At 40.1% G+C, this 24,124-nt stretch overlaps 1 pseudogene; it reads left to right on the plus strand.

Annotated features, from left to right (window-relative positions):
• LOC131403112 (adhesion G protein-coupled receptor E1-like) overlaps nucleotides 1-22,515 on the plus strand; it is a 159,273-nt pseudogene extending 136,758 nt beyond the window's left edge.
• Nucleotides 22,516-24,124: the final 1,609 nt, after the last annotated feature.

The raw sequence follows: 24,124 nt of genomic DNA on the forward strand, positions 1-24,124 counted from the left end.
TTCATGGATCCAAAGTCCATGTTCTTTGCATGAATCTGGGATTTTTGAGTTTCCTCTACGTTCTTCTATAAACTTACCCTGTGTCCTATCTGGTTTTCAGTCGTTAGACCACCATTGGCCATTTGCCATAGTAAGTGCACTAGAGAAGAGGAAATACCCTAACCTTTAGAGAGCTATTTGATACAGATCCGAGCTGACATGGACACCAAGGGATCTAAAACAGCATTGTGGCCTCTATTAGGGATTTATGCAGATCAGACGACAAATTGAATTTTGGCCCAAGTCCATCTGACAGTGTTTCCAATGGGTCCTCACACCCATCTTAAAGTTATTTTCCGAGTACTCATATGCATAATCAGGATGGAGATCCTTAGCAGCTGGCAGAATCCTCATGTTGAGTCCCTGTTAATGTGGATTAAGAGATAGTATTGAAGGAAGGTCCAAGTGGAAGCCCTTAAAACTGTTCCTCCCTGGTCCTGGCCAAGATAGAATCATGACATCCCAGGAGGAATTGCATCACCCTCAAAGACTTTAAGAATGCAAAAGTGGTGGTCCCCATCATATCCTCACCTAGTTCACCTGTGTGAGTTTCAGCAAAAACCAGATAGGTTACGGCAGATGACAGTGAACTACCATAAACTTAACCAAATGATAGCTCTAATCATAGTTGCAATGCTTAATGTGGTATCTTACCGGAACAGATAAATATAGCCTTTGGTACTTGATATGCATTTATTGCATTTGTGAATGTGTTTTTTCAATCTCCATCCAAAAAGAGCTTCGAAAGCAGTTCACTTTTACATGACAAGGACAGCAATACACATTTCCCCATAGTCATCTTATTAGTAACTTATTTTAACTGGGGCTTGATAAATGTTTTTTGGGTAAATGAGTGGAAACACTGAACCCCAGAAGTATCCAAATTTCTAGAACTCAGGTCACTAGCTTGCTCTTGTCCTCAGGATCTATTTGTTTGCTCATCAGCTCAGCTTAAGAGAAAGATAGGACTTCACTTCAAAGTCCTTTCATTACAGAGTAATTATGGTTCAGGACATTTTTCTTTTCATTTTCTATTTTGACATAATTTTAGATGGAAAGGAAAGTTTTAAGAATAGTATAAAGAATCAAAACCACAATGAAATACCACTTCAAATGTACTAGGATGACTAAAATAAGAAAGAAAATAACAAGTGTTGGTGAGAATGTAGAGAAATTGGAACCCTCATACACTGTTGGTGGGAATGTGAAATAACACAGCCACTTTAGAAAACAGTCTGACAGTACCTCAAAAGGTTAAACATAGAGTTAGCATATGACCCAGCAGTTCCACCCCTAGGTATACACCCAGGAGAAATGACAACTTTGTCCACACAAAAACTTGTATATGAGTGTTCATAGAAGCATTATTCATAATAGACAAAAAGCAGAAACAATCCAAATTCCCATCAACTGATGAATGGCTAAACAGAATGTAATATATCCAAACAACAAACTATTATTTGGCAATAAAAAGAAATGCGTACTGATACGTGCTACAAATCTTGAAAACATCATGCTGAGTGAAAGAAGCCAGTCACAAAGGACTAGACATTGTATGATTCCATTTATATCCAATAACCAGAATAGGCAAATCTATAAAGACAAAAAGTAGATACATCTTTTGTGATAATGACAGCTTTGAAGAGTACAAGTCAGCTATTTGGTAGAAAATCTCTCAATTGAGTTTGTGTGATATTTCCTCATGATTATATTGAGGGGATGCGTTTTGGGCAGGAAGACCCCAGAAGGGCTATCGCATCCTTTTCAGTGCATCCTAGTAAGAGGTGCATGATGTCAAGTTGTCCCATTACTGGTTGTGTTAATTCTGATCACTGGGTTAAGGAGTTGTCTACCAGGCTTCTTCACTGTGAATTTACTATTTTCCCTTTGTAATGATTAAGTATTTTACGGGGAGCTATTCTGAGGCTGTGTAAATAAACTTAGTATATGGCATTTTGGTTGTGGAAGCTGTTTGACGTCCTAGTCCAATCAGAAGGGAGGAAAGCTGGTCTGTCACAAACTCTTTACACCTGGCCCTTCTAGGAAGCAGGGCCAATTGGGCTCTGCACCACATTTAACCCTGCAAAAGAGTGGAATAAACACAACAAAAGGCCACCTCTCCTCAGATAAGGGCTGGGCTTAAGAACTGGAAGACTGAGGAAGCTTTCTGCCTCCTTAGCCGCCGGGCACACACAGAGCTTGCCCTGCCTTCTTCCCACCTCCAGAGATCCCTTGCCCTTTTAGCAAATAACACAAACATGGGTGCTCACTCAGCAGGGACCCCAACTTTGACTACAGCAGACCAAGTAAAAATCATTGTCCCTGCAGTTAAACGCTTCTCTTCTAGATTGACAGAGATTGGAGGCTTGGCTGGTCACTTTGTCCTCTTGGTTTGTCCACCTTTAGGGAACCTCTTCCCCTGGTGAAGCCCTACACTTCCCTCAGCTCCTGGCCTAATGGGCATTTTCTCAGGGAGGACTTGCTGGACACTAGCGCCCCTCCAGGCAGGATTAGCTCTAGCTCCCCCTCATTTGTTCTCTCAACTCTTCCTTTCCCACTTGCACCTCCCCAGCAATGAACTAACTTCCAGTGTGATTGCCCAGCGGATGGCCAGCTCACTCCCCGGAACTGGCACTCCACAACGAGAACACTGTCTTGCTCCCTGCTGCAGCCCTTGTGCCAAGCACAGTGCCCACAAGTCAATGTTTGCAGATGGACGACGAATGAATAAGTGAATGACTGACAAGCACTTTGCCTTTCTTCCAGAATCAATTGCATGTTGTGGTAGGCTGAATAATGGTCCCCCTAGAGAGACCTAAGTCTTAATTCCTGGAACCTGTGAATGTTACTTTATATGGCTAACAGGGCTTTTCAGATGGGATCAAGTTAAGGCTCTTGAGATGGGGAGATTATCCTGGATTACCTAGGTGGGCCTGAAATACTCACAAGTGTCTTTATAAGAGGGAGAGAAGGGGATGTGAGGGTAGAAGCAGATGTTGGAGTGAGGCGGCCATGAGCCAAGGAATGTTGCAGCATCTCAAAACTGGAGCTGGGGGGCCGGCCCGGTGGCTTAGCGGTTGAGTGTTCGCGCTCCAAGTGGTCGAGCTCCACTACTGGCAGCCCAGGTTCGGATCCCGGGCGCTCACCGACGCACCGCTTGTCGGCCATGCTGAGGCCGTGTCCCACATACAGCAACTAGAAGGATGTGCAACTATGACATACAACTATCTACTGGGGCTTTGGGGAAAAAGAAAGGAGGAGGATTGGCAATAGATGTTAGCTCAGGGCCGGTCTTCATCAGCAAAAAGAGGAAGATTGGCATGGATGTTAGCTCAGGGCTGGTCTTCCTCACACACACACAAAAAAACAACAAACTGGAGGGGGCAGGGAGTGGATTCTCCCCTGAAGCCTCAGAAGGAACCAGCCCCACTGATCCCTTATCTTAGCCCTTTAAGACCCATTTTGGACTTCTGACCTCCAGAACTGTAAAAGAATAAATCTGTATCATTTTAAGCCACTAAGTTTGTGGTAATTAGTTATAGCAGCAATAGGAAACTGATACACATGTCAAATATAACTGGGCAACTCACAGACATGCAACTAGTGTTGACGTTGATGCTAATGTTAATGAGCCTGTCCTGTCTCTCTAAGATGCTCTTATTGGAGGTCAAAAATATATTTGGCATTGTGATGATGCATCACATTATTAGCAAAGAATGAGCCCAGCAGAATTGCTAGAAAGAGAAAATAATCCATATGTGAGTAATATAGAATTCAAAGAAATATTTTTTTAAGAACTTGTCTCAGCTTTCTTAACTCTGCTATTCAGAGGGAAGGCAGATATAATTTACTAAAAGATAATATCAGAAATTCATAACTGCAGGTTTGTTAACTCCCACACAGGTACAGTGATCCTGTGATATAAGCGATACAAAGACTTCCCGGAATGCTATCAGATCCAGCCGGAAAGAAAAGAGCCTGTTAACTTTGTGCAATAGGCTGGAGTTATGGAAGAGATTACGGATCTGTGTCTATGGCCAATCCAACGTGTGCTGTGCTCCGTGATTGGATCCATTTGCTATCTTCTTGGAATGAATCGGTAGGCACAGCTCATCTTGTGGAACCAGAAGGGAGGGTGTCTTTCAGCAGAGCGAGGGAAAGGGGGTCAGTTCACAGACATCGTCTGCAGTCCAGATAAGTTGCGGAGGCGTGACCCCTCAGGAGTGATCTTCGCTGACTCGGAAGTCTACGTAGCCGTGGTCTGAGAGGCCTAAGGGAGGCTTGGATAATTGAAATTTCTGTCCCTCCTTCCAGGAAAAGACGGTGTGAGGACTGAATGGATTGTGCTCTTGAAAACACTTGGTCGATGGGACCGCGAGCGAGAGACTCACATTCCACTTCTGCCACTGTTGTGGGCTTGGGCTTTTCGGGATGGGGAGAGAGCGATCAGCCATCCGCCAGAAAGAAGGTCTCTGGGAAAGGGGCCTCTGTCAGCGCTTTGGCGAGTGAGGTGCGCGGGGCGCAACATTTAAGGAGACACTGGCTCCCTGGTCGGGGCCTGGGCTCTGGGGCCCAGGGGTAATGAGCAGCGTGGAGTTAGACTGCTTGCGCCCAAGGCCTGGCTCCATAGCCACCGGCTGAGTGACCTTGGGCAAGTTATTTTCGGGGCCCCAGCTACTTGTTTGTAAAATGGGCCTCATGATAGCAGCCGTCTCAGGGGGCCTCGGGGAGGTCAAATATCAGCTGCTTAGAGAAATATCTGGTATGTAGTGAGTGCTCAAATATTTTTAGTTACAATGACTTTGATTATCATTATCGTTAAGGGAAACTTGAGAGTATTTTAGACATTAAAACTTTGCAACCAACAAGAGCCAACAAAAGCAAGAGGACTGCACCCCCACAGTCATGGAGCCAGCTGAGCTTCCTGGAAAACGGGCGGAGGAAGATGCTCAGGAACCTGGGTGAAAAAGGATGCGTGTATCTCTTCACTCCTTTTATTCTACACCCCTCCCCGCCCCCACATTTGAAACCCAGTCACAAATGCCTTGTAATTTGCTGGGGTCTACCTTCCTTCCCAGCCATCAAGGGTTCTTCTTGGCTCTCCAATCCACTGTGCTTAGAGCTTTACAATGCCTTTATTCTCCAGCCAGGGCGCTCTGCCTTTGAGATGTCATTACCCTGCGAGTAGCAGCTCCTGTGCCTACACAATGGGAGAAGCAATCAAGAGCACACAGATAAACCGTGGCTGCCAGCTCTACACGCTCAACAAGTCCTCTCTGTGGACAATTAGGGCCAAAAGATAAATATTGACACATAAGACTATTTCCTCATTTATTTTCTGTTGATTGTGTGGGCAATCTGATGGGGCAAAATTCCACTTTTCTGAAAACTAATTCTTGGCTAATAGAAACAAATAAAGTAAAGGCTTCATTTCCCATAATGGGTTGGGCAGGCCCATTGTGCTGAACTGCTAATCGGATTAAATGGACTCCTAGCTCTATTTGTAGCCACCAAGCTCCCTTGAACATTTTCCACATCTGAAGATTACCCATCATGGTGGATCTCTTGCTTTTGAAATCAAATGGAGAGAAGCAAGCAAAGGCTTGAAATTGCAGCAAAGCCTGATTCCAAGCAAAGTGCAGGATGAGGAAACATACATGCCCAACCCTTGCAATAAAGCAGACAAGCTGAGAAAGTCCTTCTAGCCAATGACTAGAAACCAATTTTCATCCTTATAAATATATATTTTTTCTTTTTTTAATTGAGGTAACATTGGTTTATAACATAAATTTCAGGTGTACATCATTATATTTCGATTTCTGTATAGACTACATCATGCTCACCACCTGAAGACTAATTACCATGTACACTGCACACATTTTTCTAATTTTCTCTTTTAAAAAACCTGACAGTGACAGAGAGTTGTGAAAGTGTAAGCGTGCTCTCTGCATCTATGAGAAAACTAGAAGTCTTGCAAGAGTCGTTCTTATCCACCGTTCTGGGGGGCCATGCATCTGTCTGATTTTGCCAATTTATCTAGAAAATATTACAATTTAATCTGTGTTAATAAAAGACCAACAGAGTAACAACACCTGGGGTTTTATGTGTCTGGCTGGCTTCTATTAGCATTTAAATCTGCATCCATTACATTAGTCCCTTAAAATAAACACAAACATTTATGCGAGTGACAATTCGAGTTAGCCTTAGTCAGTCTTAAATAATGTCACTCAACTCGGCATTTGGACCAAAGCCTGTGAATCATGAGGTATATTTTTGCTTACAGTCTGATAATTTTCAAAGCTATTGGCAACCTGGGAATTTTCCTTCCTTATCACCAGGGCTCAACTAACTTCACTAAGACTAATCAGGCCAGGAATCATTCATTCAAGGATTGCACGATCATGTTTTTCTTTAGCTGTGACAGCTGCCTCAGCCACATTAGCAATGCAGATTAGCCAGCCTAAGAGGTTAATGCAGAACACGCGAAAATTAGGTTTAATCCCCAGTGAAATAATCTAACATTTTCACGTTTCTTGATGTTGGGATAGAGACATTGCTGGTGACTTAATTAGGTGTAATGTAGATCAAAGCAAATTTACCTTCTGGCTGAAACTTCCCAATAGTTTAGACAGAAGAATATAGCAAGGGTCCTTTACTAATTGGCGAATAGCTGTAGGGAAAATTGCACTAGGAACATGTAGGATGTGATCAGAACTCTTCCAGCCTAGGACAGACAATTGGTGTATTTTGCAAACATCTGCATCTATCACTTTGCCAGTGCCTCCAAATGATGCTGCAGCTTTGCGGGGATGCAAACACCTTGTACCAACCCATTCATCCTTCGGGCATAACTACCATAAATGGGAACACTCTCTCCCTCTCTTAATCTGCACCTTTTTCATGTCCTGTCCAGGAGTATCACAAATGTGTTCTGAATGGGCCTGCATTGTGAGGGGAGGAGAAAGAGAACGAGAGGGTGTCTAATGTTTTCATTCTGGCCAATAGCATATCAAATGCCCATCTCTTTCAATCATAAAGGGAAGGAAACAAAAAATTACATGCCCTCAGTTGCCAAATTATTTTTTGCCTTGACATCTTAATTCTTAATCCTTGTGTGTGGCAAATCAGTCTACTATAGGCAACCAATCAAGCAATTATTTCTAAATTATATTTGCCCAACTCACATTGATTGGCTATTCTTTTCTTATTGGGTTAGCTCATTAATTCTGAGCAGCTTGCTTATTATGCCTTCCTCATCATTTTCCTCCTGAGCCTATCTGCTCCAGCCAGCCTGCTGATGTTTCAAGATGCCATACAGGAGGAAAAAAAAAAACGACCAGTGATCTACGCATTGTCTCCTCTAGCAATTACAATTCACATTGCTGATTAACTTTGATGTGAAAACTAATGAGATAAGACAAGTTATCAAGGCGGACCTGATCATCATTCCATTTATACAGCATTTGCCACTGGTGAATGACAAAAAAAAACTAATGAAGACGTATCTGACAGCAGGCTGAGCGGAGGCAGATTTTGGTTCCCCATCAGCAAGAGTTGTGCTCCCTTCTCATGGTCTATCTGAGACACTTCAGAATTAGCTTAATAATGAAAACACTTCATCTAAATGGACACATGTTTACATTAAAATAACTACATGATAAATAGATGGCGGAGATTTTATGCCTTCTTGAGTCTAAACCACAAAGTAAAAATGTGTTCCAGTATTCACTATATCATTCAGAGGAAAATTCAGTTTAAGCTATTATACTTATCGCTGAGCGGGCGTCCCCTGTTTACGGGTGGCAAATGTCAGTTTTCAGAGGGCGGGGGAAGGGATGCGATCTGGGCGGAACAGGAATGATTTACTTTGTGAAGACGGTAATGGGCAAATAAACAGAAGCACAATATTGGTGAAGCTAATGAACGTTGTTCACACGGTAATAACTTTGTTATGGGGAGAGCCACTGGAATGACATTTCTAGCTGTACATTTTTATAAGTTCTCTTCATTTTCCGACCTGAGACACTGGAGGTCTCTGCTTTCTCTTCATGTGTAAGTGTAGTTCCACTACCCTCTACATGTAACATGTATTACTTTTCAAAGAATAAATCCAAAGCATTTCTCTGCATAGATTCATAGTTTTTTTCCTAACAAATTAGCAAGGAAATGCAGATATTATGCAGGAAACGTAAATTTTCATTGGACACAGTTTTTGGGGCTTAGCATTAAATGTTAAGAAAAATATACATGTTATTAAATTGGTTAAATAGAGTGGTTACGTATGAGCTTCAATAAAATTCATAAGTATTCATATGGTTAAAAGGATTCTAACACATTTTTTAATCTCTGCAACATCTTTGTTATATTAGCCTTACAAGTATGAAAGGAAGTAGAACACTGATTATTTTTACAGATAACACTGCCTTCACAGTGAGTCATTTTGTTACTTTGGTAAATCATTCCCAAAAACATAAGAAAAGGAAAAATGTTCATTTTCCTAGAAAAAGCTTCCTTCTCTATAACATATGCAAGTGTATTCTGTTTTTCATACATAAACATCATGGCATAATATTCCACTCAAACGTCATGGTTAAAACCAGAATGAAAAAGCAAAAATAAGTTGTGACATATCAAAGCATATCTTTAAAGGCTCCTTTTTTTGTTTTTAGTAGGCGGTAGTTTTTGTTTTCTTTAGTCAAATATGATTTGAAATATTTTAAGGCAACTGTCCACAAATATCATTTCCAGTTACATTTTTTAGACTTAAAAAAGAAGAAATATAATAATATCAGCAACTATAATCAATTTCTCTCCCTTCCACTGTACTCATCCCCAGCCGTCACAAACAACAACAGCAAGAAAACAAAACAAAAAATTCACAAACCTACATTTCTTGAGGGGCCATACTAGAGAAACCTATTGCATCTGATGAAAGTTAATCACAAGTACTTTTTAAGGATGAGGAAACAAATTAGTACTCCAACAAGGGATTAAGTTTAAAAGCTCTTCTCAGAACCGAGGATGAATCCTATATATTAGAAGACACTGTAAAAGTACTTGCGTAAGAGCTAGAGGCACAAGTGGAAAGTTGACCCCCGAGATGGTGTGATGATGGAGTGCTAAGTTTATAAAATTCTCCCACAATGAATGGACCCTGTAAATACAGTGCCTGCTAAACACAGAAGCAATTGTACTAGAAAACGGGTTTCCAATTTTGACTCAAGTGACAAAATTAAACCCATGTGAACAAGGGCTGACCCATTTCTTCTCTGGAACCCGCCTCCTCGCCCTCCCCTCCTGATGCACTGGCTTCTCTTTTAGCCCATCTCTTGAATTCTCTCCTGGCTATGTTTACCACTCAATTCTCATGTTAATTAGAGACATACACATCCTTATTAGTAACCCACGTTTTCATTAGCACAGCCCACCTGGCCAAATGAAAAACCCGGGAGTGTGTCTGCGTGTGAGCCAACAATGCAGAGATGGCCATATTCTTGAACACACATATTTAACATTCTTTCCTCCCTGGTGTTAATTTTCCCTTTCTATGTACCCTTATTACACTATCTCTAACATGGGTGGCAGATTCCTTTTTAGCCTATTTCTTTAACCTATTTTAATAAATAATTACAGGCAGCTACAGAATTTATTCATTCCAGAGGGCTACCTCCTTCACATTTTTTTCCAGAGGCGCAGCTCAAGGAGACATGGTGATAATCAGGGGGCCTGGAATCCCGTCTACACAATGTCATTATGAGCTCCCATTTAAAATGAAAAATGTATATTACAGTTAAAAGCGATACAAGGTTAGCGCCTCTTCCCAGGGAATGTTTCACAACAAGGGACACTCTGGTTCCATATTCAGGAAAGGAGCTGGAGGAAAATGAAAGAAAATAGAAAGCACTACAAAATCTTTTTAAGATATTAACAAGCCCCTCATTGAGGGAAAAGAAAGATTCATATCCTTTGTCTTTCCTACAACAGGGAATAATTATCTTTCATTGGGTTGTTTGAGAATTTTATTGCTAAACCAGTTAATCTACTTTGTTAGTGTAGTACTTGGGGCTTTATTTTTTTTCCTTTCATAAAAAAAAAAGAGATCTTATTTTATTTTTCACAATTTCTTCGATGTTCCCTAGGAGGTGTTATACTTTCCACTGTATCGATTTAAATGCTCACAAAATAGGGTTTCCCTCTCAGGGCTGGAGTCCCATTCATCAGCCTTCAAGACCCTCATACTACAAACCTGGTTTTATAGTGCTGAGCCTGTAGCTGAATGTTTTTCTTCACTTCTTCAAAATGCCCTCGTAGAAGAGCACACTGGGTACATTTCACCCATCAACTTCACTTCTCCAAAATCAAGCTTTACCCCATCTTATTCAAGCAAACATTTAGAAGCATCTGAAATGGAAAACTTACTCCATAGCTTAGCTGCAGAGTGGGTTTGTAACATTTATCTTTGGAGGTCTGAAAATAAATTCCTTTAATAAGTGCTTGCTTGAAGTGTGTTGCTCAACAGTTCCTCCAATACATACCCTAAAATTTGTTAACTGAGCTCCCTCACCATAAATGATTTGATAATGGAAAAAAAAAAAAAAGCCTCGCTTTGAATTTATATATATTTCAGTCTTGACAAATGTTTTATTTAAAACAGTTACTGTGCACCTTTTGATTTGGAGTTTAAAGTAAATAATATCTGTACATCTGAAACATACTCAAGGCAAATGAAAAGCCTCTAGATGCTTTTGTGTGAGATGTTGAAGGGCTCTCCAATCTTAAAAGGACAACCTCAATTAAGCTCATCTTCATCTGGAAAAAAGTAGCAACTGAAAGCTGAATATATTAGATAATACATACTTGCCAAAGAGCATTCTCCTAGAGATTAAAAAAAAATTTTTTTACAGAAAGAAAGAAAAGGAAAAAAAAAGAGAAAAATATTTTGATAACCAACCCAAAGCTGGCCCTGAGTATCGCTCCATGCTAATTTTGTTTGAAACTGTTCAACTAACTCTGAATAGATATCCGTATTCAACAAAGACATAATTAATGGCAACGTTTCCTTCAGCCTCAAGACATCATAACAAGCTGCAAAGTACAAAAAGATTTTTATGGGAACTAATTTAAGGACAAAGGGTTGACCTCTCGCATTTCATTAACTAACCAGAGGGAGGAAAGGGAGAGTGGCCGTGCTCATCCTCGTTCATTTCAAGCAGCCAATTTCAAAATGCAAATTGCAATCTGCAGATGTTGGAGGCTGATATAGATATTTTTAAATATCATTTGTTCAACTTAAGGACATCAGACATTTGAATTTTAAATAAAAATCAAAACCAATTTTGGGATTCGTTTTTGGTCGGGGAATGAATGTATTCATGGTGCATTGAAGGTCTTTAGGTTAGCTATGTTTTCAAGTGTCTAAAACTATTCTTGTAAACCATTAATTTTATATATTATTTCCAAAACCTTTTAATGGAGAAGTTCCATTAAGCTCTACATTATTCCTGATTATTTTACCAAGTGAGAAGTGGTGTATTTTGAGTACAGAGTTGAGAAGGATAAAAGCAACCGTCCAAATCAGACACCTGATTCATGAATGTATTCAGAAATGATGTGCTCTGGACTCTGCAGTTTGCTTAAGGTGATACCTAAAATAAAATCTGAGAGGTTTGCCTTTACAAGACATTTACTGGGCATGAAAAAAGTTAAGTGTGTTACTCCTTTTAGAATTCTGACCTTTCCTACCTCCATTTTGGCTTTATTTTTTTTCTACAGCACTTTTCACTATCTGGCTTACTGTGTGTTTTATTTATTTAGCTTTCTGTCTGTCCCCACTCTCCACTTACTAGAACATACGCTTCAGGAAAGCAAGGACTTTTAGCTGTTTTGACCACTGCTGAATCTCCAGTGTCTGTTCCTGTACTGTCCAATATGGTAGTCACTGGTCACATGTGGGCATTTAAATTTAATTTAAAATTTATTAATATTAAATAAAATTAAAAATTCAGTTCCTCAGTCACACTAGCCACATTTTATGTGCTCAACAATCACATGGGCTAGTGGCTCCTGTATCAGAATGTGCAGATATAGAACATTCCCGTTGTGCATGGTACATAGTAGGATTTAATAAATATTTGTTGAAATTGAATTTGAAGGCCTGGAAAAGCCTATTTCCAGGGTTAAGAGATGTTCCCCTCATAGTCATGTGCTTAGATTGAGTCAGGAAAACATGGTTTACCAGAGAGTTCTCAGTGTGTTATCATATATTATTTCACATATTCCCTCAAAAAAGGTAGATGCGTGTTTTGTGGTTTTGCTGTGTTTTGTTTAGAGTAGAAAAGATCATTCAATTCACTTTATCATCTCTTCATATAGGATTTATGAGGTAGGTTCAAGAAGATAGCACCAATCTCATTTTCAGATGGGAAATGAAAGCTCCAGGAGAACCCGCCACCACGAGAGGTTGGAGAACATTGGAAGATGCCTGTCATGGGGCTCACGTCTTCTTGCTCAGACTGGAGTTTTCCTAACTAGTGCAGCCTTGCCCATGTGCACCTGTGCATGTTTTGGGGAGGCACTTAGTGCTTCATTTAACTGAATTAAGCAATAACATTAAAAATAATTAAAATGGCTTGCACTCATTAATTATCATCATCACCACCACCATTTATTAAATTTGACTATGTGGTGGTCAATGTGTCGATTTTACACATATTCTCTCGTTTAGTCCTGACAATAGTCGTGTAATGTAGATTATGCTTTCCCAAATTTACACTCAAGGAAATGGAAGTTGTAAGGAGGGAGGGGTGAGGTGCAAGGAAGCCCTGTCATCCCATCTAGAAGAAGAGCATGAGGGACTTTGACCAGAACTGGGAGGGGCTGATAGCCACTCCTTGCATTAGTGGCAAGAGTCTGCAGTCAAACTTACTCTGGTTAATATTTTCACTTCCTTTCACCTTAGGCCAGCTTGTCTTCCTTTCCCTTTATTGACTGGTCAATTTTATGGTACGATCAGACATACTGGTGTTGGATATGAGAAAAGACTAAAAAAGTACTTTTGGTGCCAAGATGTGGAAGAAAGCGAATATTCATTTGGAACCCTCTAAGGGTTTGTGGGTAGTGGTATACAGAGTATGATGCCCAGAGCACAAAAGAAGGGAGGCCAAAAGAGAATTAAGGCATCTTCCAGTTCTTCTACCTGTGTTCCCACTGCTTGTTGTGGAGGCAGATTGTTAGGATGATGGGAAAACTTGAGTGGGGACAGTGGCACTTGCAATGGCAAGAGGGCTTTTGATTCATTTAAACCTTCACAAATGTATTCCCTTTGAGCTAGGCTCAAACTGTCCATGCTCCATCATACTAGAAGGCATTATAGCATCATTAGATCCAGATTAGTCTCTGTTTTCTTTACCATATTCTCAGTACCTCACAAGGGCAATGATTATAAAAAACGGGGGAAGGCAAAAATAGGGTGGGAACTCATTTAGAAATATAACTCTGAGGTCTTGAGTATCCAAACCCATACCCTTGACCAATGAACTGGACTTTTGGGTAGATATGGACAAAATGGATCCATAGATATGGGTATAGATATGGATAGATACAGAATGAATTGTCGTAAAATTACCTAGGAACATTTTCTCTTCATACCCAAAGGAAAAATTCAACCAGCAAAGGATGAGGGCTTGTGGGAACTTGGGATTCATGATTTCGGGGACCAAATCTCAGCTCCTGGAGATGTTAGCTTTTGGGATTGTTTCCAAATAAGGGCAGTAGAAAGGCTGAAATAATCTTGAGGACTCATAAAGAGGACAAATTGCAAAGTGGATGGACACGTGAGTGTGAATGTACATGCCCATGTGCACGCATACACACACACACACATGCATACACGTAAATACCCACTTCTCCCATGGCCACATGTTCTAAGCTAAAAATTAGAACACCTTGTCATACCTGGTCAACAACCGATTTCCAGGCTGTTTGAGTGTGAGTGACAGAGTAGGAAATAATGCTTGAATTTCTAGGTTGTGATAATGTTGGGAGCAGAATTTTAAAATCAAGGCAATCTCAGAAAATTGGGGATGTAGGGTTTCATAGATCCTATCCATTTGGGGGTTCATTTATACCTGGCTTTATTTCTAGTGAACTTGTGACTTCATGAATAGCAATTGACAAAACTTTTGCAAGAAAAAATATTAATAAGTATAATTAATAGGAAGTGTAATGACCCAATGGTCAAAATGAAATAAGCCTGAAAAAATAAAAATAAAAGTAAAAAGTTATCACAAGATGTAGGCTGAGTCCCGGAGAGAGTCAGTTGTGAAATATAAACCCAATCAAGAAGGAACAACAAAAACAAAACGGCCAAGTATCTAAAAGCCCATTTGGGGTTGTGTTTTAGGTGATATTCTGAAGTAGAAGGATTCCACTTTGGTTGAGGGTGCCACTGCTATGCTAGCTCAATGGGCAAGTTTATCATGTGTTTCTGTCCCGTTCGGCTTTGATCATCGCCAAGGCTTTCAGAAGTCATGCCACCTTCTCAAAGAATCTACCTTCTCCCTTCGCTCCAGACGTGTGCCGGGTTGTCCAAAGGTGGTGGCTTTCACAGAATGGGTCACGGAGGGCTGACAAGAATCTGGAGGACACAGAGAAGTTTTATTCCAAAGTAGGCAATGCGCGGCTGTCTCCTGGAAATAGGGGCTTACTGGATCGCTATGATGGGCCACAAGGACCATACCACATACCTGGCCCATTCCCTCAACTCTTCATGTCTTGGCTGCAATCTAGCTCAGGGGGGTCCACCATCACCACACCAAATTTTAACTCCTCAACCCACTTTGGATCCCTCATTCTTTCTACTTTTTTTTTTTTTGCGAGGAAGACCGGCCCCAAGCTAACATCTATTGCCAATCCTCCTCCTTTTTTTCCCCTTTTTCTCCCCAAAGCCCCAGTAGATAGTTATATGTCATAGTTGCACATCCTTCTAGTTGCTGTATGTGGGACGCCGTCTCAGCATGGCCGGAGAAGCGGTGCGTCGGTGCACGCCCGGGATCCAAACCCAGGCCTCCAGTAGCAGAGCATGCGCACTTAACCGCTAAGCCACGGGGCTGGCCCCTCTTTCTACTTTTATTCTTGGTATGTTTTACCCTCTAAGAGACTATGTACTTTATTTATTTCTGTTTGTCTACTTCCTGTCTTCCCTGCTGGGATGTAAACTCCACAGGGCAGAGATCTTTATCCATTTTGTTCATAGATACACCCCAGGTGCCTACAACAGTAACTGGCATATCCTAGGTACTCAATAAGTATTTGTTGAATGACTGGATAAACAAATTCCTTGTAACTTCCCAGCATGGCTTGTGGATGGTAAGCCTGTTCTGGAGTTCTCTCTTGGTTTCTTAGCCTCATCCTCTCTTGTCCCTTTGGTTTGTCCTTCCCTCTGTGTGATCAGATCATGGACAACTTTTATCTTCTTTCCTAGGTCAGGAAAACTCTGCAAGTTATGCCTCTGAACTTTCTGTCACAGGCCATGACCATCAGTTCCCCTCTCTCCCTTCCTTCCTGTTATTCAGTAGGCAATATTTGTAGATCTGATTTAGAAGGACATGATTCCTCCCTAGGGACTGCAAGAAGATCCTGGGTTTCAAGTAAAAGATTTCAGTTATTAATACTATGGACTATTATCTCATCACATTAGCTTTAGGCTACTCAGCCATAAGAAATAAAGAAATCCAGCCATTTATGACAGCATGGATGGACATTGAGGGTATTATGCAAAGTGAAATAAGTCAGAGGCAGAAGGTCAAATACCGTATGATCTCACTCATTAAGTAGTAGATAATAACAACAAACACGTAGAGACAGGGATTGGATTGGTGGTTACCAGAGGGGAAGTGCGGAGAGAGGAGGGCGAAAGGGATAATTTGGCACATACATTTGGTGATGGATTGTAATTAGTATTTGGGTGGTGAACATGAGAACATGACGGAATCCGTGCAGAAATAGAAGTATAATGAGGTACACCTGAAATTTATACAATGTTGTAAACCAATGTTACCACAATAAACAAACAAACAAAAAACAGAAAAGATAAAGGAAATGTAGAAGAATTTCTACACAACGTTAACACATTTTAGTCAGAGACCATAAAAAACTATACATTATTTTAGTTCTTAGGCAGTATCTTAATTGGAATATGGAGGCAGATAGTTAGGCTTATCTGGTAGTAGAGTTTTACCAATTGATTTTCATAAAAGAATTAAAAAGCAAGGGAGTTGAATATAATTGCATAGACTGGATGACGCAGTATAAGTTGAGGTCGAGGATAGACAGGGAAGGAGATGAATGAAAGAAGGAATAGACTAGTGTGGAGAAAGCACAAGGATCAAGCCTGGTGTCTTGGCAAAGTTTAAGAACAAGGATGTTTGGAGTGATTGCACTTTTAAAAACCTGGAAGGACAAGTTTAGAAAGAAGAATGTCTGAATTTAATGGCAAGGAGTATGGTGTGGCCGTGGAAATAGGTGTTCAAATTGAAATGTTGATTATTGAAGGTAAGGGGTCAAGAAACTTAGAAGCCAAGGCAGTGGATATTGAAGTTATCCAGGACAATGGCAGAAACTGGGGAGGCACTCAAATTGTAAAAGCGTAACGGGAGTCACTCAGTAATTAGCAAGTGCCAAGGATAAGAAAGGGTGAAGGATGACACAGCTGGAGCTGGATGGCAGGATTCTCTGTGCAGGAATAATAGACAGGAAAGTGGGTTAATGAGTAAAAAGAATACTGACCCACCTTCAGACCTTAAGGCGCATAGTCTACATGGAAGGGAATCTACTTAAGACAGATGCAGGCGAAGTAGCATCTCCAAAGGAGAATCAGATTTGAGGAAAATCAAGGAGATGGAGGAGAGTTCAGTAAAGATGTGGCAGGAAATTCACAGGGCCAGGGGAACAGTTTTGGGGGAAGTGAAGCACAAAGAGGTTGGGTCTGGGCTGAGGAAACATGGAGTCATGTGGGAATAAGAGCATGGAAAATAATAAATGAAACATTTCAAACAATGATCAAGTGTGATAGGAATGAGATACACAGGGGGATTAGCAGGCCGCAAGTTTTCTAGAAGAATTGGTTTTTGTACACCTTTGTAGTTGGGGAAGGAATCATGTCTTTCTAAAAGAAGACTTCAGACTCAATGCCAGCCCACCTAAGGAGGCAGACAACGGGGATTATTTTAGTTCTTAAACCTCTAACACATTGAATACTTTCCTTGTCCTGTGTCAATATTTTATAGTTAAAAAGATAAATTGTGAAATTTACTTGTAAATTTAATGTTTCTAAGTTTATATCTCTCTTCAGTAGTTCAAATGTGATGCTACAGTGGGAATAAAATTACATCCTAGATTTATTTGTCAACAAAACTAAACAAAAGAAGGACATTCAAAGAAGGCTAAGCAAACTTCTCCCACTAAATGTGTCCTGAGACAGCATTGAGGAATAGCAGGTGGTGTGCTCTTTGTGCCCATCAAGCACTCCATTAACTCTCCTCTCCCCTCCAGGTGCTGTGCTCCATCATCGCAAGGGTGTTGCACTAGCTCTACTTGGCCTCTTTTGCCTGGATGCTCCTTGAAGGACAGCAGCTCCTCCTCACCGTTAGGAACCTCAAAGTGGCCAACTACACCAGCACAAAAAGACTCAAGAAGAGGCTTCTGTATCCTTTTGGCTATGGGATCCCAGCTGTGATTGTGGCTGTGTCTGCAGGGCTCAACCCCCATGGATACGGCACACCTACACAGTGAGTGGGGTGCTGAACTCCTGCTGATGGGGAAATGTGTGTACACCTCTCTCCGCAGGAAACCAAGGGACAACAACAGGAAACTTTTTAAGACAATTATAATTATTAATATTGACATCCATAATATTAACAGCAGTGGTGCCAGCAGTTCTCACTTGCCGTTTCCTATGTCCAGGCTCCGTGGTAAACGCTTTGTATATAATATTCCATTTAATACTCAGTATCCGCATTTGAAGTAGGGCTTATTCCTGTGTCCCCACTTAACAGGGGAGGAAACAGAGACTCAGAGAGGTCGTGATTAGTTCTTGTTCTGTGAATTATGCCAGTATCAGATTTGCCTACTTCTGGAAGGTGTTCTCATTCAACTAAATTTTGCTGCATCCCTAAATCATTGTATTCACAACACGAAGCAAATTACTCATCTTCTTGGGCTTTTCCTCCTCTCATCAATATCAGAGAGTTAGGAGGAAATGGTTTATCATTTAAAGTGTAAGCAGGTGAGGTCCCTGAATTACCACTCAAGTGTAAACTATCATATAGATGGAATCATTAATTTCTGGGGTGTATAGAGTATTAGAGGTTATCTAAAATCTCAGTCAGCCCCACCTCCCACGTACATTTTATACACGAAAAAGCAGCCTGAGTAGTGGTTGAAAATGTAATCATATTGAAATTTGGAGAAAGAAAACTCCTGTCTCAATATAAACAGAAATTAAATAAATTTCTCTGGATTAGTTACAGTGTTAGGAGGCCAATTCACTGATATCAAGAAAGGTGCCTCTTCTTAAATCCTATCCACCCACGATAATGGCCTCAGCACTCTGAATACATGGTGCTTTCTAAATGTTTTAAAACTTAAAATTATTTTTTCTGATAAACGAGTATTTTTGTGTTGTTTTTAATCCCAAGTACGCTGTTAAATATATAGTGTTATGTGACAGTCTTTAGAAGCACTTGAAGTCCTCATCATTACTCTAAACATTCTTCGCACTCTGAGATTCTCCTCTGAATTAGCAAAAATCTGTGGATTCCTATTTCTATCTAACTATGTTGATAAACGTTCTATTCTATTCTATTCAGAGCCTTTAATTATATTTGGGATTTCTTGTCTCCATTCTTGTGCTCTCTAGGTAATCTCTACATTAGTTCTCGCTGCAATTCTAATATATTTTGCATTCAGAATTTTCTTAAAATTTCATTGTGCTGTTCAAATTCAAAAACCAGCAAATGGTCTAGACCAAATTTACATCAAGTCAAACTGCCTATTACAATCTTTCCAGGTCCTTCATAACCCAGCCTCACTCCACTTATTCCCAGAATTTTTCACTCTACCTTACTGAATCACCAGGCGACTACCTACCAGACATCATCCAACCACATTCCTGTCCCTCATGAACCTCGTGTGGCCGCTTTAGTTGAACACCTAATGCATCTCTAATTATGAATTATTTTGATGGGAAACATACTGCATACATTTTAGTATCCCTTAAGCATCTTACATTTATCCGAGGCAGTACTGAACAGTTCATATATATTTACTGATTCTTCTTTATTCAGTTGCTGGTTCAACCTAACAGGAGGGTTTATCTGGAGTTTCATAGGTCCAGTCTCTGTGATCATCTTGGTGAGTATATAGTATATTTCTTTTCTCCTTAGGGTAAGATCAAAATAGATACCATAGGAACATGGTAAACTAATACACTAGCATCCTTTAAAATTAAAGCATAGGGCCGGCCCGGTGGCTTGGCGGTTAAGTGCGTGTGCTACGCTACTGGTGGCCGGGGTTCGGATCCCGGGCACGCACCGAGGCACCGCTTCTCCGGCCACGCTGAGGCCGCGTCCCACATACAGCAACTAGAAGGATGTGCAACTACGACATACAACTATCTACTGGGGCTTTGGGGAAAAAAAAAAAGGAGGAGGATTGGCAATAGATGTTAGCTCAGAGCCGGTCTTCCTCAGCAAAAAGAGGAGGATTAGCACGGATGTTAGCTCAGGGCTGATCTCCCTCACAAAAAAAAAAAAATTAAAGCATATGTTTCAAGTGCCTGAATCTACAAGTCCACCTGAGCATTCAAATCTACTAAATATAAAACAGTGGATTAGGGGTTATTGAAAGATGTATATTAAAATTTCTTATTATGAATGTGAATGCACCAGTTTCTCCAGGAAATTCTGTTGATTTTGCTTTATATATTTTTGAAACTATGTTATTAGGTGCATTCAAGTTTAGAGTTTAACTTACAGATTGATGGTTGGTTTTATCAGTTTGGAACTTCTTGATCTCCAGTTTTCTCCCCAAAAGTATATTTTGTATGATATGAATACACCTGCTAATTTTGGTTTGGTATTGCCTCATAGAATTTTTGTCGATCCCTTAAACTTTTGTCCTGTGTGTTTGTTTTATGGGTATCTCTTTTGAACAGCAGAAGCTTGGACTCAATTTTCAGAAAAATTGTGAATCTCTATTAATTTAAATTTTAAGCTATTCTATTTCATCAAACTTTATTATTCTTTGACTTCGCTAAAGTTATTCCTTAAGTGATAATTCTTAATTTTTGAGCAAATACATTTGACTTTGAGAACCTTAATACTTTTGCTATCTCCAGAACAATAAAAGTTCTTAAAATGCTTCAATTTGAGTCTAGTGTCTTATATGATGTTACTGTTTAGTATTTTTTTTCTACCCTGGTTACTATTGTTGTTTGATTATACTTTCTACAGTCTATGCTATTTAGAAACTTACCCAAATCTATTTCATTGCTTACCATTGCTTCTTAAATCCATCTCCTTCCTACTTATATTGGTTCTGTTAGCAAAATTCAGTCAATGGTACTTTCTAATTAGCAATATGTCTTTATTTTACCCTCACTCTTCAAGAAAGTTCAGCTATACACAATTCGAGGTGGACCATTTGAAGATCGTCCTTTGTGTTTCTGGCTTCAGCTGTTTCTGTTGAGGAGTTGGTTATCAGTATTCTTGTTATTCCATTTTAGACAATCCAATTCTTTGTGGTTGCTTTTAAGATCTCTTTGTCTTTGGTATTCTTAAATATTATTATTGTGTTCTAGTAGTGGATTTATTTTTATTTTTCCTCCTTGGAATTCTGTACTACTTGCATCTGTGAATGCATTGATTATTAATTCTAGAAAATTCTATGACCATTATTTCCTTGAATATTGACTCTCGTCAATTATCTCTCTTCTCTCCCTTTGGAAATTCTATTATTTAATATATTAATGAGAATTGGCAATGCAGTGCTATTTTAACAGAAAAACCCAGAGGCACCTCACCAAAACAAAGATTATGACTTGTTCATGCAAAGTTGGATGCGCTTCGGTGTCTCTCCTTGATAGCTCTCCTCTAATGATGTCTCAAGTATCTGGGATGCTTCCATCTTGTAACTGTACCATTTGGGAGTTTTCTCTTCCAGAGGACTTTTAAAAAATATGCTTTGCTACAGCAAAATATCATCAAAGGACAGATCCATGTTTGGAACAAGGAAGTCACTGCCCGTGAATCCTGTTGGCCCCTCTCAAGAGTCAGGCTGTCCCCCAGGACACTAGCTGCTCATGGGAATCATCAAGGGGAGTTTACACATTTCCAGAAATGCACAGAGATAGCTTTGCTATCATTTGATAGAATCCACATCTTCGTGTGCCTCTATATAACTATTTTATTTTTTAGTAGGCATTAATCTTTGAATCAAGGCTTTGTATATATATTGCACCTTGGTAGGAGCCAGCCTCAAATTTACACACACACACCAATTTCTTTATAGGCACTACATAAGATTTTTATTAAGTCAGTGTAGCATACATTTAAAATTACATATTCACCAAAAGAAGTTAGAGAAAGCCAAATTAAAATTGCACTTAGGTATTTTTTCCTTGCAATGGTAGTTAAATTTGGGTCTCTTTTCTTTCAGAAACACAAAGAAAGACACCCAAGAGTCAACCCCACTGCAGTTAAGTGACAAATTGTTAGCTGTAGGAAACAGTTACCTCTGAAAGATAATGCACTTATATTTTCAATTGCAATTTTATTGTATGTCATGATTTCTTTTTTCTTATCATACATACACCAATTTTTAAAAGGAGAGAGAATTTATTTGAAAATGTCCCAAAGTCAAATCTATGGTTTATAGATCTATCTCAATATTTCTCACTATTTTTATCTAATTATAGAATCATAACCCATGATAACAATGTTGAGGCTTTAGGAAAAGATTTAAAATATGATTCATATGTGTTTATCGAGATAGGAAATATCCACCAATCCATCCAGAGAGACTTTGGCCCAACCACCCAAACAAAAACCTCCAAAGGCTGATCCCACTTCTCCTCTTACCACACCAGGATCAGGTCCTCAGATCCATTCAAACTACAGCTTGGTGGTGTCCAGGCCTCAAAGACCCCCTCCACCTCCTCCTTACATCCAGCCCACCACTCTAGTTTCCTGCCAACCACTGGCACCAGCACCTTCTCCCATTCAGACCGTGCTGCTCCCCCCACAACTCTCTCTGCTGGGAGCCACGTTCCACGTCCAGAGGCACAGTCCTGTGTCCAGCTTCTGGCGCTCATCTCAGTCCACTTCTGAGGCACCTCATTCACTTCTGCTGCAGCCCCATGTGCGCCATGGAGGTGCTGACTTTGAAGCCACAGGAAGTCCAGCATCTCATCCTTATTAAAGCTTCTGGGACAGCCTCTGCCTGAGAGAACATTCTGAGCTCCATCCTCCCATTTCCTCACCCCATTCCTCTGAATTATGGTGCCCCCCTTCCCACCAACATTTCCCCAGATTCAGCATGTTAAGTCAAGGGGCTTTGTGGAGCCTCTCCAGGTTGGGCAACAGCAGGTCCTGGGACTTGCTGGGTCACTGGAATGACCCAAAACTGTATCTCTTTTTGAGGTGAGGAGAGGTGAGAGTTTGGTGTCAGGGGAGCCCATCCATAATTGATGTCCCTGAACTAGTCTGGCCTAGTTCTGGGTACCCTGATTGAATAGATACTGAGTGTTTTTTCCTCAGCATGAGTAGAAGTGTTAGTTCTATATGTACTAGGTTGCTGGCTCCTTCCTCGTGGCAGCCATGTTAAGTTTTACCTAGACATTTATGTGTAAAGATACATTGCAACCATGTACCTTCTCTTTGTATTATTAAATATAAAATACCTCTATTCAGAATCTATTTTAGGGAGTGTGATGTACTTTGTAGATAAAATAAAAAGGCAAGGAATTGGAAATTAAACTAGTTGAAGTTAAACTGAGTGCTAAATTTTGGATTGAAAATAGATACCCAGATGTTACTTTTATATGATAAGCTAAATAAAAGAATAATCATTTTCTAACAGTTCCTTTAATTTAGATTAGACAAAAACAAAGTTTTATGCCCTTGAGTTTTGTCTTTACATAAAATAAGGTACTTGAGGACAATTCCCGGTCTGGTCAACCATCGTTTTTGCAATCAACACAGTGTTTACACATAAGGGCCCCTGAAGTTACTCTCCATTGCGGTCCATTAGACCCTATTTCAGGTTGACAATGTCAAGACTGCATTGCTCCTTCACAATTCAGTTCCTTTGGTAGTTAGGTAGTTAATGACTTCCCATAGATGTAGGTGAAGCTTATAGGTCTCTTTTCCCTCAACCTAGGTATGAGATGATATACATTACAATGTGAGAAATAAAGCAAGCCTCAGACTGAATTTTGAAACTCAGCAAGCATTTATTAGCATGCAAACACCAGCACAGTCATACCACCTGTCTGTATTCCCCGTAAAGTCCAGTTCCCTTTCTTTTTGGGTTCTCTGACAAGCAACTTGCATAGAAGGTTTACTCAAAGCAAAATGCAATAATATTATAGCAACAGAATTCAGGACCAGTGTGCCTGCAAAATATTTCTGGCCAATCCATGTACATTGTACAGCAGGCATTTCACCAATGCAAAATAATTAAAAAATAATAATTTCTAACATCCATTTTGTCAGTTAATAAATACTTTGGTGGCTGGAGATAGAGATCATTGAAACTAGAAGCAGCTACTTTTGAAGGGCTTTTGAATAGTCTTCCAGATGCTAACTCACTCTCCCTGGTGTATGTATTCTGCTTATAGTTTGCAGATTAAAGCTAATGTGTACATATGTATCACACTGCCTATGGTGATGTATTTTAAGTAAAATAAATATAACATTCCATCCTAATACTTCAATATGTTTCTTTAAAAATAAAAACATCTGGGGCCGGCCCCGTGGCTTAGTGGTTAAGTGCACCAGCTCTGCTGCTGGCGGCCCGGGTTCAGATC

The sequence above is a fragment of the Diceros bicornis genome, unplaced genomic scaffold (genome assembly GCF_020826845.1).
Source record: "Diceros bicornis minor isolate mBicDic1 unplaced genomic scaffold, mDicBic1.mat.cur scaffold_55_ctg1, whole genome shotgun sequence".
NCBI classification, from domain to species: domain Eukaryota; kingdom Metazoa; phylum Chordata; class Mammalia; order Perissodactyla; family Rhinocerotidae; genus Diceros; species Diceros bicornis.